This window comes from Canis lupus, chromosome 2, assembly GCF_048164855.1.
Source record: "Canis lupus baileyi chromosome 2, mCanLup2.hap1, whole genome shotgun sequence".
Taxonomy (NCBI): domain Eukaryota; kingdom Metazoa; phylum Chordata; class Mammalia; order Carnivora; family Canidae; genus Canis; species Canis lupus.
The window spans coordinates 42,736,717-42,751,491 of NC_132839.1; the positions used below are offsets into that span (position 1 = coordinate 42,736,717).

General features: G+C 49.3%; 1 long non-coding RNA gene across 1 annotated transcript; it reads left to right on the forward strand.

The window, feature by feature from the left end:
- The first annotated feature begins 10,491 nt into the window (after window positions 1-10,491).
- On the forward strand, window positions 10,492-13,858 carry LOC140610141 (uncharacterized). Its single transcript, XR_012011913.1, has 3 exons — window positions 10,492-10,853; window positions 12,977-13,037; window positions 13,254-13,858. It is a non-coding gene; the product is annotated as an uncharacterized lncRNA (long non-coding RNA).
- The last annotated feature ends 917 nt before the right edge of the window (window positions 13,859-14,775 follow it).

Genomic DNA, 14,775 nt, shown 5'->3' on the forward strand with positions numbered 1-14,775 from the left:
GAGAGAGAGAGAGAGGCAGAGACATAGGCAGAGGGAGAAGCAGGCTCCATGCACCGGGAGCCTGACGTGGGATTCGATCCTGGGTCTCCAGGATCACGCCCTGGGCCAAAGGCAGGCGCTAAACCACTGTGCCACCCAGGGATCCCAGATTCCTTCTTTTATCATTTCTTTTTTGTTTAGGGAAAGTTCCTCTAGTCATTCTTTTAGGTCTCTGGTGACAAATTCTCTTAGTTTTCCATCACCTAAGAATGTCTTGATTCCTCTTAAGCCTCGAAGGATACTTGTGCTGCGTATAGAATTCTGGTTGTAACTTTTTTCTTTTAGCACTTGGAAAATGTAGTGATACTTCTTTTTGATGTCCTTGAGTTTGTTTGTTTCAGTAAGAAATCTACTATCAGGTGACTTGTTTTTCTCCTATAAATAGGTGTAATTTCTTTCTTGCTGCTTTCAGGATTTTTCCTTAGTTCTTAGTTTTCAGAAGTATCACTATATTGTGTCTATACCAAGATTTCTTTGTTTACCCTTTTTAGCACTTGATCAGTTTCTGGAATCTCTATATTTAGTCTTTTGCCGAATTTGGAAAGTTTTCAGCTATTTTGTCTTCAAGTACTTTTTAAGTCCAGTCTGCTTTCTTTTTTTTTTTTAATTTTTTTTAAAATTTTTATTTATTTATGATAGTCACAGAGAGAGAGAGAGGCAGAGACACAGGCAGAGGGAGAAGCAGGCTCCATGCACTGGGAGCCCGACGTGGGACTCAATCCCGGGTCTCCAGGATCGCGCCCTGGGCCAAAGGCAGGCGCCAAACTGCTGTGCCACCCAGGGATCCCACCAGTCTGCTTTCTACTCTCCTTCTGGGACCTCAATGACATAAATGTGAGGTGCTGCTGTTGTTGTTGTTGTTGCTGTTGTTATAATCCCACAGATCCCTGAGGCTCTGAACATTTTTTTTTTTTCAGTCTATCTTCCCTTTATTGTTCAGACTGGATCCTTTCTATTGTTCTACCTTCAAGTTCACTGATTCTTTCTTCTGTCCTCTCCATTCTGCATTCTCCACTGAATTTCTTATTTTCATTATTGGGTTTTTTTGTCTTAACATTTTCATTTGGCAATTTTGTAAAAAGATTTATTTATTTGAGAGAGAGAGAGAGAGAGAGAGAATGTGCATGCACAAGCAGGGGGAGGGGCAGAGGGAGAAGATTTCCAGCAGACTCCCCACCGAGCCTGGAGCCCGACATGGGGCTTAATTTCACCACCCTGAAACTATGACCTAGGCTGAAATCAAGAGTTGGTCACTTAACTGCCCAAGCCACCCAGGTGCCCTTTCCATTTGGCACATCTTTATTTCTTTGCTTAGATTTTCTATTTTTCATTGTTTCCAATGTGTTTATAATTTGCTTATTAAAGCATTTTATGATTGCTGCTTTAAAATCCTTGTCAGATCATTTCAACAAATCTCTCAACTCAGTATTGGCATATTTATTGTCTTCTTTTCTTCCAGTTAAGGCTTTCCTGGTTCTTGATATAATAAGTGGCTTCCAGTTGAATTCTAGACATTTTGGGTATTATGTTCTGAGAGTCTGGATCCTATTTAGGCCTTTGATTTTAGCTGGCTTTTCCTGAGACTGCTCCAGCAGCAAATGTGGGGATGCTGCCTCTCTACTGCCAGATAGAGAGAAGTCCAGGTTCCCTCACTTGGCCTCTCTTAACACTTGAGGGAAGGGGGCACCATTTGACTGTTGGTCCAGGGTGGAAATTCCAGTTCCCCATTAGATCTCCACTGGTGCTACCCCAAAGGGAGGGGGAGGGATGCCATATTGCTGCCAAGTAGGGGTGGAAATCTAGGCTCTTCCTGTATTTTCCACTGACAATACAGAGGGCAGGGAGCTAAACTGATTTCCTCTTTAAAAAATTGCTGTCATAAATGAAGATGTGCTAAATATATGTGCTCCAGTGGGTGGATCTAGACTCTTGGAGGTAAAACTGAAGGTAAGAGAGAATGCTCATGGCACTTTGAGAACAATCCTTTCAAACTGAGGAGTCCATGGGATGCTAGGGACTTCAGAGGGTAAGATAGGGAGTTATTTGAGGTGTTAGGCAGGTGGAGCTTTGGGTTCTCCACCCTGATTCAACTGAAACTGCTCCCCCTCTCCCCTGTCCTATTCACTCAGCCTCTGGATAGGATTTCATTTGAAGAAGTAGTTTCATGGCTAGAAGAGCTGGGGAGATGGCATTTGGAAACCACAGTGAAAATGTCTGAGTTTCCTTCATTTTGTGAATGTCTGTGATGGTGTGAATCATAAAATGTCCCAGCCACATATTCCAGCCTGCTTTCAGGAGAGGAGACATGAACTTGAGTATAACTGGCTCTGAGAGCCTTTGAAAATGGTTTTCTATAAAGTTACTTTAAAATATCAAACCATCTTGGTGCACTTAAAACAGCATTTGATTTATAACAAAGCTAATTAATATCGGTTATGTGAAGCAAGGTACACCTGTACCAAAATTCCCAGGCTCATGATTTAGAGGAGAACAGCTGTTTGGATGGGTCCTCAGAGAGCCCTGCTAGATTTGAAAGGAGGCACAGGTCAGGAGGTTGCCAGGGGAGGAGGATCATTGCAGCAATGTCCCCAACTGTAAGAGAAAGGTCCCTTACTATCAGAAGTCTTTCCCTGAGCATCTCGCCTCCTGACCCTCCATCCACCATTCTCACCCCGCATGTGGGTCTCACTTCTAGAGGCAGCTGCCTCACATTCGGCTCGTGACACCTTCAGAAGCTCTGCTAATAAATGCATATCGGAAAAGCATTCTTCCCATGGGACCAATTTTTTTTTCCATCACCCGTGGCTTCTCGACATGAAATTAAAGGCAGCAACGACTAATTGCAGCTGGTGGCAGCTCCAAAGGTTCAGTTGCTGCCAGGGGACCTGGTCTGTGTGCCTCCTCCCTTCTGACACTCCTGCCTCCCATTCTGGGATCGAGCAAAATGTGGGACTTGGCTTTAATGAGACAGACATCATTCTGTTAGCACTTGGCTAGGCTTAGTCTCGTTAGCTGAGACCAGGTGTGCTGCCCGCCATCAGCCTGGCCCGGCGAAGGGTATTGTGGAGGCTGGCTTCTTCAGATCGAGGTTGGCTATAGGTGGTCCTCTTGACCAGAACACAGCAATCTGAGTCATCCTCAGGAAGTCTCTGGAGGTGTCCCAGCCTCCAGAAGACCTCAGGAGGCTTCTTGAGGTCTTGTCCCACATTTAGGGCTTAATGAAGGATGTTGCTACTAGCCCTGTGTCCCCGTGGGCCACCTCTGCCCTGTGACTCTAGGTTCTTCTCTGTCTCGGGGGAGAAGGTGAAAGAGAGGGAGGGCTTCTCATGGTGCCTTTGTGGTCTTGGCCAGAGTCTTTGGTGACATTTCACAGCCACATAGTCAAACTCAGGTGTACTGAGAGAAAGGTGAGTAGAATTTACTGAAGCTTCAGATATAAGTGGTAAGAAAAATAGAAACATCAAGGATGCCCTCATGGCTTTTGGCCTGAGCTGGGACAGGGTTGCTGAGGAATTAGGAGGAAAAGCTTTGCGGGTAGAAATCAGGAGTGCTGGTCTGGGGAGGAAGCAGTTGGATTTATAAGCCCAGAGTTCAGGGGAGAGGGCCAGGCCCAAATGTAGGAGGCATCAGCTGGTTGGGACATTCTTTCCTCAACTATATCATACCTGGCAAAGTCCTAGCTCCCCCTGGTGAGTTAGATACTCACTCCCTTGGGTGTCTTGCCCACCTGCCCTCTCTCTCTGCAAAGAAGCAAGTTGGTAAGCAGCATGTTGCTGGGGCCAGTAAGCTCTCTCTGGGCCCCAAACAGAACATCCTCTGATAAGATCCCCCGGCCCACTCAGGGCTACCCCCCCACAGAGGCCAAGTATCATGGAAGGAATGCAGTGGCAGCTGGGCCCCAATCACAAGACAGAAACATCCAGGACATGTATGTCAGGCCGGGAAGTGCCTCATGAAAGGGAGAAGCCCAGACAGGTCACAGGGTGCGGGGGTGGGGTGGGGGTGAGGGTGGGGGTGGGCTCAGAGGAAACCAGCGCTGCTGGTGACTCAGCCTGCAGTCTGTGGGGCGCAGCAGCGTTGTTGTCAGAGAAAACAAATTCCTCCAGCAGGTTTATCTCCTTGTGGAGGAGGGATAATCAGCAGCATGAAGTGGCAGAGGAGGGAGGCCATGTGCTCCTGCCTCGGCAGAGCAGCTCGTGCCAGGGTCAGCCAGGCAGAGCAGACCGGGTATTCAGGAGAACCTGGTTCTAGATGGAGGTGTCTGGTGAGCCCATGTAGGGGAGAGGCCCCTGCCCTCCACACAAACCAGATCAGTCTCGGCCCAAGTCATTCTGGGGTTGGTACCCACGAGGGAGGGGAATCTCCTGCAGAAATGGTGAGGGGCACAGGGGTGACAAGTTAAATAGAATGCAGGCACACAATTTCTGAGGCACTGTGTGGCAATCTCCATGGTGACACTCTGAGCTTTCAGAAGGAAGCCTGTTAGGCTTGACACTCCTGGGAGGCACAGCTCACCATCGATGTGCATGGTAGCCACTGGATTTGTATAGTGAACAACCTGCCCAGCCATCCCTGGGGACCCCGGATGCAAATCCCAGCTCTCCATCTATATGACTGTAATTATGTTAGAAGAGACAGATTGCCATCTCAGCAGCTGGACTAAGAACTCATCCCAGGAGCCACATGTAACACTTAGGAAAATAAGACCAGGTGGGTCCTGCTTGATAGAGCAAGTCATAACTCAATGGCCAAATGAAACCTTTCTTAGCTTTCCCTCTGCCCCTTCTTTTTTCTACTCAGTGGTTCCCAGAGTGTGGTGCTTAGTCCAGCAGCAGCAGCACCTGAGAATTTGAAAATAAAAATTCTTGGGCCGTCCCAAGTCCTGCTAAAAGAGACACTCTGGGCGTGGAGACTGGCCACCTGCGTTTGACAGCTTTCCATGGGATCTTGGTGCCTGCTAGTTTGAGAGGGACCCACACCCAGTGTAGGGACAGCTGGCTCTCAGCCTCGGGATCACCTGAGGAACTTTAAAAATTGCCGTTGGCCTGGGTCCCACCATAGAGATTTGGTATTCATTGGTCTGAAGTTCAGCCTGACCACTGGGATTTTTATTGCTTCCCTGGTGAGAACCTCCGTTTCCCAAAGGGCTTGGCTCAGAGCCATCTTCTGGAACCAGAGGGTCAGTCCATAGGTGGAGGCTGCACCTGACAGTTCACAGATCTGACCCTCATGTGGGGAAGCAGCTCAATGAAGAGAGAGGTCCTTGGGCTTTGGGGTGCTTTGAGGTGCACCAGAATCATGCCAGGGCTGTGGGGGATGCTTGATGTTGCAGATTCCCTGGGCACCTTCCCCACAGATCCTAATCCAATGGGTCTGGAGTAGGACCTGAGAATCTGCCTGGCAAGCAGTGCCTGGCAATTCAGATGTGGGCTCAGGGATCCTTTGAGAACCACAGGTCAAGAGTACCTGGTTCTGGCTGCATCTCCACCATTCACCAGTCACATGTCCCCAGCAAGTCACTTTATCAATGGTTGCCTCACTCGTGCCTGGGGAGGAGCAAGCAGCAGCTGCCTGGTCACCTAGGGCTGTCCCGAGCTCACATGGAGATGGGCAAGTCTGACCCTTGTGGAGGGCAAAGCAGAGGTAAAGCTTTGCTGGACTGTCCCCCTGTCTGCCTGGGATTGAGCTCCCACAGAAGTCCCTCATCAGAGTAGCTAGCAGGGGTGGAGAGCCATGGCTGAACGAGCAGAACCAGAGTGGGTGGGCATGGCTCACAGCTCCCGGCAGCTTCAGGGAGGGGCTGCGGGCCCGGACCGGGCTTGGGGATGTGCGGTGGGGGAAGAGGCAGGCACTAGGTTCCGAGAACCAGATCTGAGACTGAGGGCCGTGGGTCACCAGGGGGCCCCTCCTTTCTGATGGGCTCCACAGCCTTGGGGACTGGGATTCTGTTCAGCTGCCCCTGAACACAATCGACCACAGCCACGAGTTTTGTTTTCTCATAGAACGAGGCCAGAAGCAGACAGGGCTGGTGGTGCTGTGAGGGTAGAGGGCACAGGGTGCCAGACTCCTTGGAGCTCCGGCCTCTGCCATCCTCGCAGTCCCTAGGCGGCCACCCCTGGCCGGATTTCGCTTCTGCATTCAAGCAGGAAGAGCAGGAAGCAGCCAGGAGACAGGGCGGTGACTGTGTCTGGACCCAGCGCTTCCCTAGCGCCCCAGCACCCTGCCACGTGCGACTCAGTGGCAACCTCAATCACACTGGTGACCTTGAACACATCCTGTCTGACACCAAATCCAGGTAGGGCAGCAGGAGGCGGAGGTGGAGTTGGCTCCTGGCTGGTCACCGTGGACTCTGCACCTGCTAGGACTACCTGGGTGTGGCCACTCCACAGTGGAGTCCCTCGGGCCACCATGGGGCAGAACAGAACCTCCTGCTCCTCCCCACCCATGTGTGGCCCCAAAAAGCCCAGGTTGCTTCCAGAAAACTGTGCCATTGGGAGAAAGACACTGGGGAAATCTCATGTGGGTCACCAAGGATGAGCCGAGTGTTCTGGGATACGTCCCTGTGCCCAGGAGCCTTGGCTTCCATGCTATTTCCCGACTGCCCATGGATCCTTCTAAGAATCAAATGAGGGTCATGGGAAAGACTGAAGGGTTGAAAGTGCCGGGCATTAAACCCTGACTCACCCACTCCTGCCTCAGAGCCTCTCCATGCAGACCTTAGGCCTTCCTGCTAGTAGGATTTGCATCGTGTCCTCCTCTCTTCTGAGCTTTCAGGGAGACTAGTGTCCCCAAAGGCTGGCAGCCGCACCCCCCCCCGTCCTCAGGCTGGGGTCTCCGTCCGCATCCTGCCCCCTGCACGCCCACCCCGGCTCCCCTCTCCGTGACCGTGCCTGGCCGTCTGACCTTGGCCCGGGCCGGGACCTTCCTTGGTCAGCACTTCCTCACCTGTGAAGCAGAGATATTAACGTTGCCTGGACTCAGGCGGGGGCAGGGAGAGAAGGGCAAACAAAAGACCCAGCACTTGGCAAACCTCGACAACCCTGGAAATGCCTCATAATCAAAATGCTTTCTCCCCCTTTTGAAAACAGAAATGGAGGGAGAATGTAAAGGATGGAGAGAGGGGAACCAGGTCACAGCTTTGGTGGGCAGGGAGGGGGGAGGACATTCGCAAGGGCACGCGGAAGGGGCTGGGAACACTCTCCTGGGAGGTCCACCTGCGGGGACAGAGTGGCCCGGGGACGCTGCCACCCCACTCAGCGGGCATGCAGTCAAGGCACTGTGTTACTGACTGGCTGTACTGATGGGGGTCCTTCTGGGGCTCTGCCTGCCAGGATGCTGGAAGGGAGGGGCTGTGGGTGGGACTTGGTCCCACTTATTTAGGGGGGGAGGATGGCCAAGAGCACCCACAACCTCTGAACAGGGAATCTGGGTCATAGCTGCTGGCACTCCATCGTGGGGTGACCTGGGGGCTGTCTCAAGGACCCTGACTTCACTGTCACAGCAGGGAGGCTCCAAACAACGTTCATCAACAGAGTAAGGCTTCTGCAGGAGGACCCCATCTTCCTCATTAAATGTGGCCTTCCTTCGCAAGCACCTCTCTTCTCAGGATGGGAAATCACTGTTGCTTTAAACAGCCGAGAGTCTCTGGAAGCACGGGGTCCCAGGAGTCAGTCTCCAAATTTTCCTCTGGCTCATCACAGTGAAGTTGTCACCTTTCCACAGGGACAGGTGTCAACCATTCCTTTTTTGCATTGCTCTAACTTGGAGGCAGGGAACGGAAGGGGGAGAAGAGAGGGATGCTGATCCCATGATTTGGAATTATTCAACCCAAAAGGGGCTGCTCTATCAATGAGGGGATTTGGAGCTTTGATCCTAGAGAGAAGGCTCCAGAGGCAGGGTCCCCTGGCATCTTGTCTCCAGCAGAACCTAGGAGATTTATTCCGAATATAGCTCAGCCCCCCTGGGGGACGCAGTGTGCCCATTAAGGCAGGAGACCGAGTTTAGACACTGGTAGTGAGTTGGTTTCCTGACCAACAAGGTGAAAAGCACTTGCTGGTTTGAGTCATCTAGAAAAGGTGCAAGGCCAGCCCTGGTCCCAGGCCAAGGATTATCTTTTAAATTATGTATTTAAAAAAGGCATAAAACCCGGACCCTACATGGCACCAAGTTTCAAACACTACAGCTGTGGTTCTCAAACGTGGAAATGCATATTTAGACCTGCTGCCTCAGACACACTGGGTGCGGGAGAGCTGGCAAGCTGTGTTTGAACAAGACCCTCCGGGGCTTAGGATACACCTGGGAACCTGAGAACCCTAGCACACCGAGAAGGAAGGAGACAGTGAAGGTAAACCTCTCACCCTAGGTGCTTCTACCCCGAAGGAGCCTTTCTCCATTCGTGTTCTCACACTAATGGGAGGCAGCTTCTACACGCAGCTCCTGAAAGCACTTTACCTTTTCACTTAATAAATGTATCCTGGGTCACCGCCCACCACCTCTCCCACCCCAGCGCCAGAACCTAGGAATTGACCATGGTCTTTTTAACACGTGGGTGGAATTCCATCCCAGGGATCGAGGGGCATAATTCAACCAGTCATTGCCCTATCTGTGCTTTGAGGCTGTTTCTAGACTTTTTATTATTTCAAAGGCTGGTATAATGACCATTCTTAGAGACTCTGTGGGCAGACAGACAGGTTTGCCCCATTATCCAAAATCAGAGCTTCTCCTATGAAACCTTTCAGGAGTCAAAATGGTGTGAAGCAAAGAAGCAAACATCATTAATTTATATGGAAAATTGTTTGAGCGTTCTTAGACCCCAAAGAAACCTTCCTTAGGCTTTTCTGATACCTTAGGATATTTCATGGTAATGGATGCAAGGAGTAAATTGAGATAAGGCTCAGATGCTGCCAGTTAAGCTCAAAGCTCTGGTGGTTTGATGCTGAGATGCTGAGTCTAATTCCCAGGGAGGGAGCGTGGTGGGGCCATCCTTGTTGCTTGGGGTGCATGCTGCTTCTATAAGGGCCTGCTGCAAAACAAACACTGAATTTTAAGTTTTCAAGTAAAAGCAAAAATCTTTTTGGATATCTCTTGATTTTCAAAATCAGGTATTAATACAGGTCTTTCATTAAAGTGAAGCGGCATAATGTGAACTTTCGAAAAGCAGGGGATACCTGTACCCCACGGCAGTGTTGCTGGGCAGAATGGTATTTGCCAAGCCGATTTTTTTGGATTCTACTAGATTCTAGATACCTCTTAAACAGGTTCCATCAACTTATTCTCCCTTCCAAAATATAGAAAAATTTCCCTTTCCCAATCTCTCATCAGTACTGGAATTGTAAAACCTTATCTTTTTGCTGCTCAACAGGTAAAAATGGTGACCCAATGTTTGATTTGCATTTCTTTAACTTGCATGTTAGTAGCTACTTGTCTTTCTTCTGTGAACTCCCGTTCCTAGTTTTTCTTTCTTTCTTCCCTCCCCTGCCCCCGTTTTTCTTTAGGGTTATTGGGCTTTTTCTTATTGATTTGGAAGAGTTCATTATATATTAAGGAAAATGGTAATAGTCACATTTTACATGTGGCTTTCCCTGGCCACAAAGGAATTTTGTTGGATGGTAAGTTTATCAATCTTTTCCTTTAATATGTCTAGATTTCTGTCATGCTTTAAAAAGCCTTTCTCTTGGGCAGCCCCAGCGGCTCAGCAGTTTAGTGCCGCCTTTGGCCCAGGGCATGATACTGGAGACCCAGGATCAAGTCCAAAGTCTCTCATGATTAAATAAATAAAATCTTTAAAAATAAATAAATAAAAAATAAAAAGCCTTTCTCAGTTTGAGATTTTAAAAAATTAACTATGCTTTCTTTAGGTTCTTGGGTAGGGCTGTGAGCTCCAGGATGAGACAGCCTGGGTTCAAATCCCAGCTGTCCCATTTCCATGGTGACCCTGGCCCTCACTGCCTCTCTTTAGAGTAGTAATAAGGGCATATACTTCATAAAATCAGGTTGAGTGTGTTTTTTCTCTCCCCACATTTTCAACCCAAAGAAGGTGAAACGTTCCAGATTAACCAGAAAGATTAACTGGTGTTCTGTTGGAGCAGGAGGCTGAATGAGATGGATCCACGATCTCCTGACTTCAAGAATGAGTGGCGTTGCTTGGCTCCATGCTTGCTTTTGTCATCATTGATTGTCCACCTCCCAGAGAAAGGACCAGTTTTGTCCTGGAGGACAGCAAGCCCCAGAGAAATTGTGATCTCTGGAATCCTATCAGGGGCTCAACTGTGTTCCCCTTCAAAAGCCATATGTTAAAGTCTTAACTCCCAGGACCTCTGAATATAACGATATTTGGAGATAGGGCCTTCAAAGTGATAATTAAATCAAATCAAATTAAATTAAATTAAATTAATTATTTTTTTAAAGATTTTATTTATTTATTCATGAAAGACACAGAGAGAGAGGCAGAGACACAGGCAGAGGGAGAAGCAGGCTCCCTGCGGGGAATCCGATGTAGAATTCAATCCCAGGACCCCAGGATCATGACCTGAGCCAAAGGCAGATACTCAACTGCTGAGCCACCCAGGTGTTCCATTATAATTAAATTTAAATGAGGTTATTAGACAGGCCCTAATCCAAGATGACTGTTGTCCTTATAAGAAGAGCAAATTTGGACACAGATATGGACAAAAGGAAGAAGTGAAGACACAGGAGAAGATGGCCATCTCTTGGCCATTTAAGGAGAGATGCCTGGAGCAGATCCTTCCTTCAGGGCCCTCAGAGGGAACCAACCCTGCTGACACCTTGATCTTGGACTTCCAACCTTCAGAACTGTGAGAAAACAACCTCTGCTGTATTTTTTAAAAGATTTTATTTATTTATTTGAGAGAGAAAGAGAGAATGAGCGGGGGGGAGGAGTAGAGGGAGAGAGAGAATCTCAAGCAGACTGTGCTGAGCATGGAGCCTGATGCCAGGCTCAATCCCACAACCCTTGGATCATGACCTACACTGACCAAGAGTCAGACGTTTAACTGAGCCACCTGGGTGCCTGCAACTTTCTGCTGTTCAAGTCACCTTGTCCATGGTTATTTGAATAGAGCCGCCCAAGCAGATGAGTGCAGGTGCTCAGAAGGGACGAGCTCTGGGCAGTCCGGTTCAGCCTGTGACTCTCTAGCCCCCAAGTAGGGTGGAGGGCTACTGGGGGGTCTCGTGTACCCCTTCCCGGGTGCTGAAGCCCACGACCCAGATGTAGACAACTGCTCTGTTGGCTGTCTCCTCTCCCTCACAGTTGTCCTCCCAGAAAGACATCATATGAAGCTTTGGGTTTGGACTGAGATGAAAGCTAAGGACAGATGCTCCGGCACAATGCAAGGACCCTCCCGTCAACTGGTGTGGACAGGGACATCCCCAGGGACTTCCTGAAAGCAGCTCCCCCCACTGCAGACCCCCTGAGGCCTGCTGACAGCTGCAGTAGCAACAGGTGTGGGGACACAGGAAGCCAGCAGCCTCCAGAGGCCCCAGGATGGGTGGACAGAGCTTAACATGGGGGAAGGGTGATGAGGACAAGAGAGTGTGGCCGGGCTGTGAGATTTCCAGTCCTCCCGGATGGCCAGGGCCTCCTGGGGGTGGTGGTCGTGTCCCTGGGACTACCAGAATGCACCTGCCTCTGTCCCCCTTTCTTTACCTCTGCAAGCTGGCTACCCGATCCCAACCTGGGAGGGAACTAAACCAAGGGGAAGGACAGGGACACGCAGAGAAATGTGGAGAAGCTGGATTATGGCTTCAGGGATGGCAATCAGGGTTCACAAGCTGGAGAAGCAACACATTCGAGTGGAGGGCAAGCCTGCTGGCCAAGTTCATGCACGGGAGACTGTTGGTGCATCCCTGTACTATTCCTGCAGGCTGTGATCGTGCTCCTCCATGCAGGGCAGGGTAGAGGCCTCGTGGGCCTTCCACAGGATGATGGCCCTGCCCCTCTACTGCACCTGGACCTCTGCCTGGGTGGGAATCCTACCCCCAGCCTTGAGGGCCTGCAGATTCCCCACCTGCTCCCCAGATGTGAGGCGGTATGGGAGTGGCATGGTGAGGGATGTGCCACTCCCACCCAGACAGGCCTGGGTGCTACCCCCCACCCATCTCTGCCCACCATGAGAGCCATGTCTGCTAATGAGCCAGCTGCCGAGGAGTGGCTCCAACAGCTGCCTGGCCAGGTGCATGTGGCCTGGGGCAGGCAAATAGCCGGGCAGGCCGAGCGCCACTTGTAAAGAGTAATAACCTGGTGAAGCAAGATAATCGCCCCTTCCTGAGAGGCAGACGTGATCTCATTAGCGATCATCCAGAAGGTTGGAGTAAGACTCTGTGCTCTCTGGGATGGGGGAGGTGCTCAAAGCCAGAGAAGGTGCATTGTCTGCTCCAAGTGCAAATGGAACCAACCAGGCTCCAAGTTTGGGGAAATAATGGACAGAGAGACAGAGGGAGACTGAGGATGCTTAACCAAGAAAGAGAGGACTCCACTCCCAGACCATGCCTGGCTCCTCCCCTGGCCATGCTTCTTTCCACCTAGGTGGCTGTACTCTGCGTCCCCACCAGAATGCACCCCCTGTCTTTGGACCAAATGAACCCTCCTTTGCTAGGAAGAGCTCTCATCCCAGAGAGATCTGTCATCCTCTTTCTCTCTCCTATAACCTAGTGTGGTGCTGTCACTTGTGCCATCGGGGTTGGAAGGAAAGGACAGCCAACTATCTCACTGCACAGGAGAGGTTCTATAGTTTGTTTTGGGTTATGCGGTCACCAGCATCCACTGCTTGGCCAAAATCTGTTCTCCTAATCTCTTTTCTCTATCCAGGGGATTACTACCCCCTTTTTTGGATGCATGGCCACTTTTGAAAACTGGGTGGAAGCTATCAAAGTCTTTCCAGATCAATCTATATAAAAATAAAATGTGTTCCATATCCAGGAGTTAATGGATTCTCCGAATCAGCCCATCAATGGATCTTCCAAAGCCAGTGATTTCCATGGTATGTATCAGAATCATCTGGGGCTTGTCGAAACCAAAGGTATCCAGGCCTTATCAGGTGGTCTGGAGTAGGATAAGGAATCTTCACTCTGGCTAGGTCCCAGTTTGTTGGGTTACAGGTTCCAGAATGGCATTTTGAGAAACACTACTGGAGGACTCTGTGAAGCCCCAATGAAGACTCTACTTCAAATCGCCTCTCCATTTGTTGTCTTTACAGATGTATGGAACTTGCCATCCCAAAGAAAGTTGCAAGCTCTCGAACAGAAGAGACCTCAGCTTAAGTCTTTCTGTATCCTGCCCAATGCCCCAAGACCCCATCCATTAAGTTCTCACTGATTGTCAAAACTCCTTGAGATTCCCAAAGGAGGAGTCCTGGGAAAATCTACAACCCAACCAATGTTGGGAGACTTTGTTTCTTCTTCTATTACCAACAGGATCAAGCAACATTGCCTTGTTATGACTGATGGAATTCCATTCCCCCTCCTCCATTCATCTACTATTGGGGGCACTTAGCCACCAAGGTCCACCTCTGGGAGGAGGTAGAAAGAATCACCAGGGCTTCCAGCTTTCCTGCCCCGGTTCCAGCGGCTACACACATGCTGCCAATTGAAAGACGATGTGTGTGTTGGCATGGCTATACCTCTGCGTTAGCAAGTGTGAATTTGGAATTCCAATCTGATTGACTAAGTAACTTTGACTCTAATTAGAACAGTAGGGTTTGTTCTTAATCTGCAACCATTTAATCTTCTGTCTCATTAATTGTACAAAGGTCTTTATGAATATGTAGATCGAGAGGGGAATAAAAGATTATTTGACCTTGAAGAAACACATATAAAATAGGTGTATGCTCGCCCGGCCTCTGGTTCCCTTTTATTATGCAGATGTAAAAATTGGTTCTGCTACAAATCAGGCTATTGTGGGTTATCAGCAATCTTGCAGCCAATTACGATACAGCATTCTGATGAGCCATAGAAGTTTAATAATTAGAATAGTACTCACATGCGAGCTGCTTGCTGTGAATTTGCATGTAAATAAAAATGTGGCTATCAAAACCAGGCAGAAACAGCCCACTGATGAAGAAAATTTCAAAAGGGTCAAATGTGAAAAAGGAAAGGTCTGTGGAGGAAAAGGCAAAGTGTCAAGGGGCAGGAAGCAGAGTTCTTTATGAAGAACACATGCTTCAGGGGCGATAGCCTTCCAAATATAGCTCCCTTCTTGCCTTTTAGAAATATTAGTAAAGTGTCCCCTTCGAGCTGGTGAGCTGGTTAACATCCTGGCCCTGCCACCAACAGCCTGGGACCTCCTTGTGTCCAAATGTCCTTGTCTATAAGATGAGGACATTCCCACCTTCCCCCAGGCCTGTGAGGCTTAAGTGAAATGAGATCGAACATGGAGCTCCTTGCACACGAAGACTTGCCCATACAATGCCCGTTTTTAAATTTCCTTTCTTCCTTCTGACAACATACGTGGAAGGCTAAGGAGGAAATGTTTTCTTAGCAGCCCAATCAACTCACCGGGAGAAAGCTGTTCTTGTCTCCAAGGAGAATGAGGGAAATAGCAGACCTATTTAGCAAACCACTAGCTTTTGTGGCACCAAGTGGGGTGTATAAGTCAGAGCCGAGGAGACGGAAGTTCATGGTTTGCTGGGTTTGGGCCTGGTGTGGTTGCTAAAAGCCCCTTTTCACTTCCAGAGCACCCTGGTTGGAATCATAAATTATCAGCCACTGTTATCAGAGCAG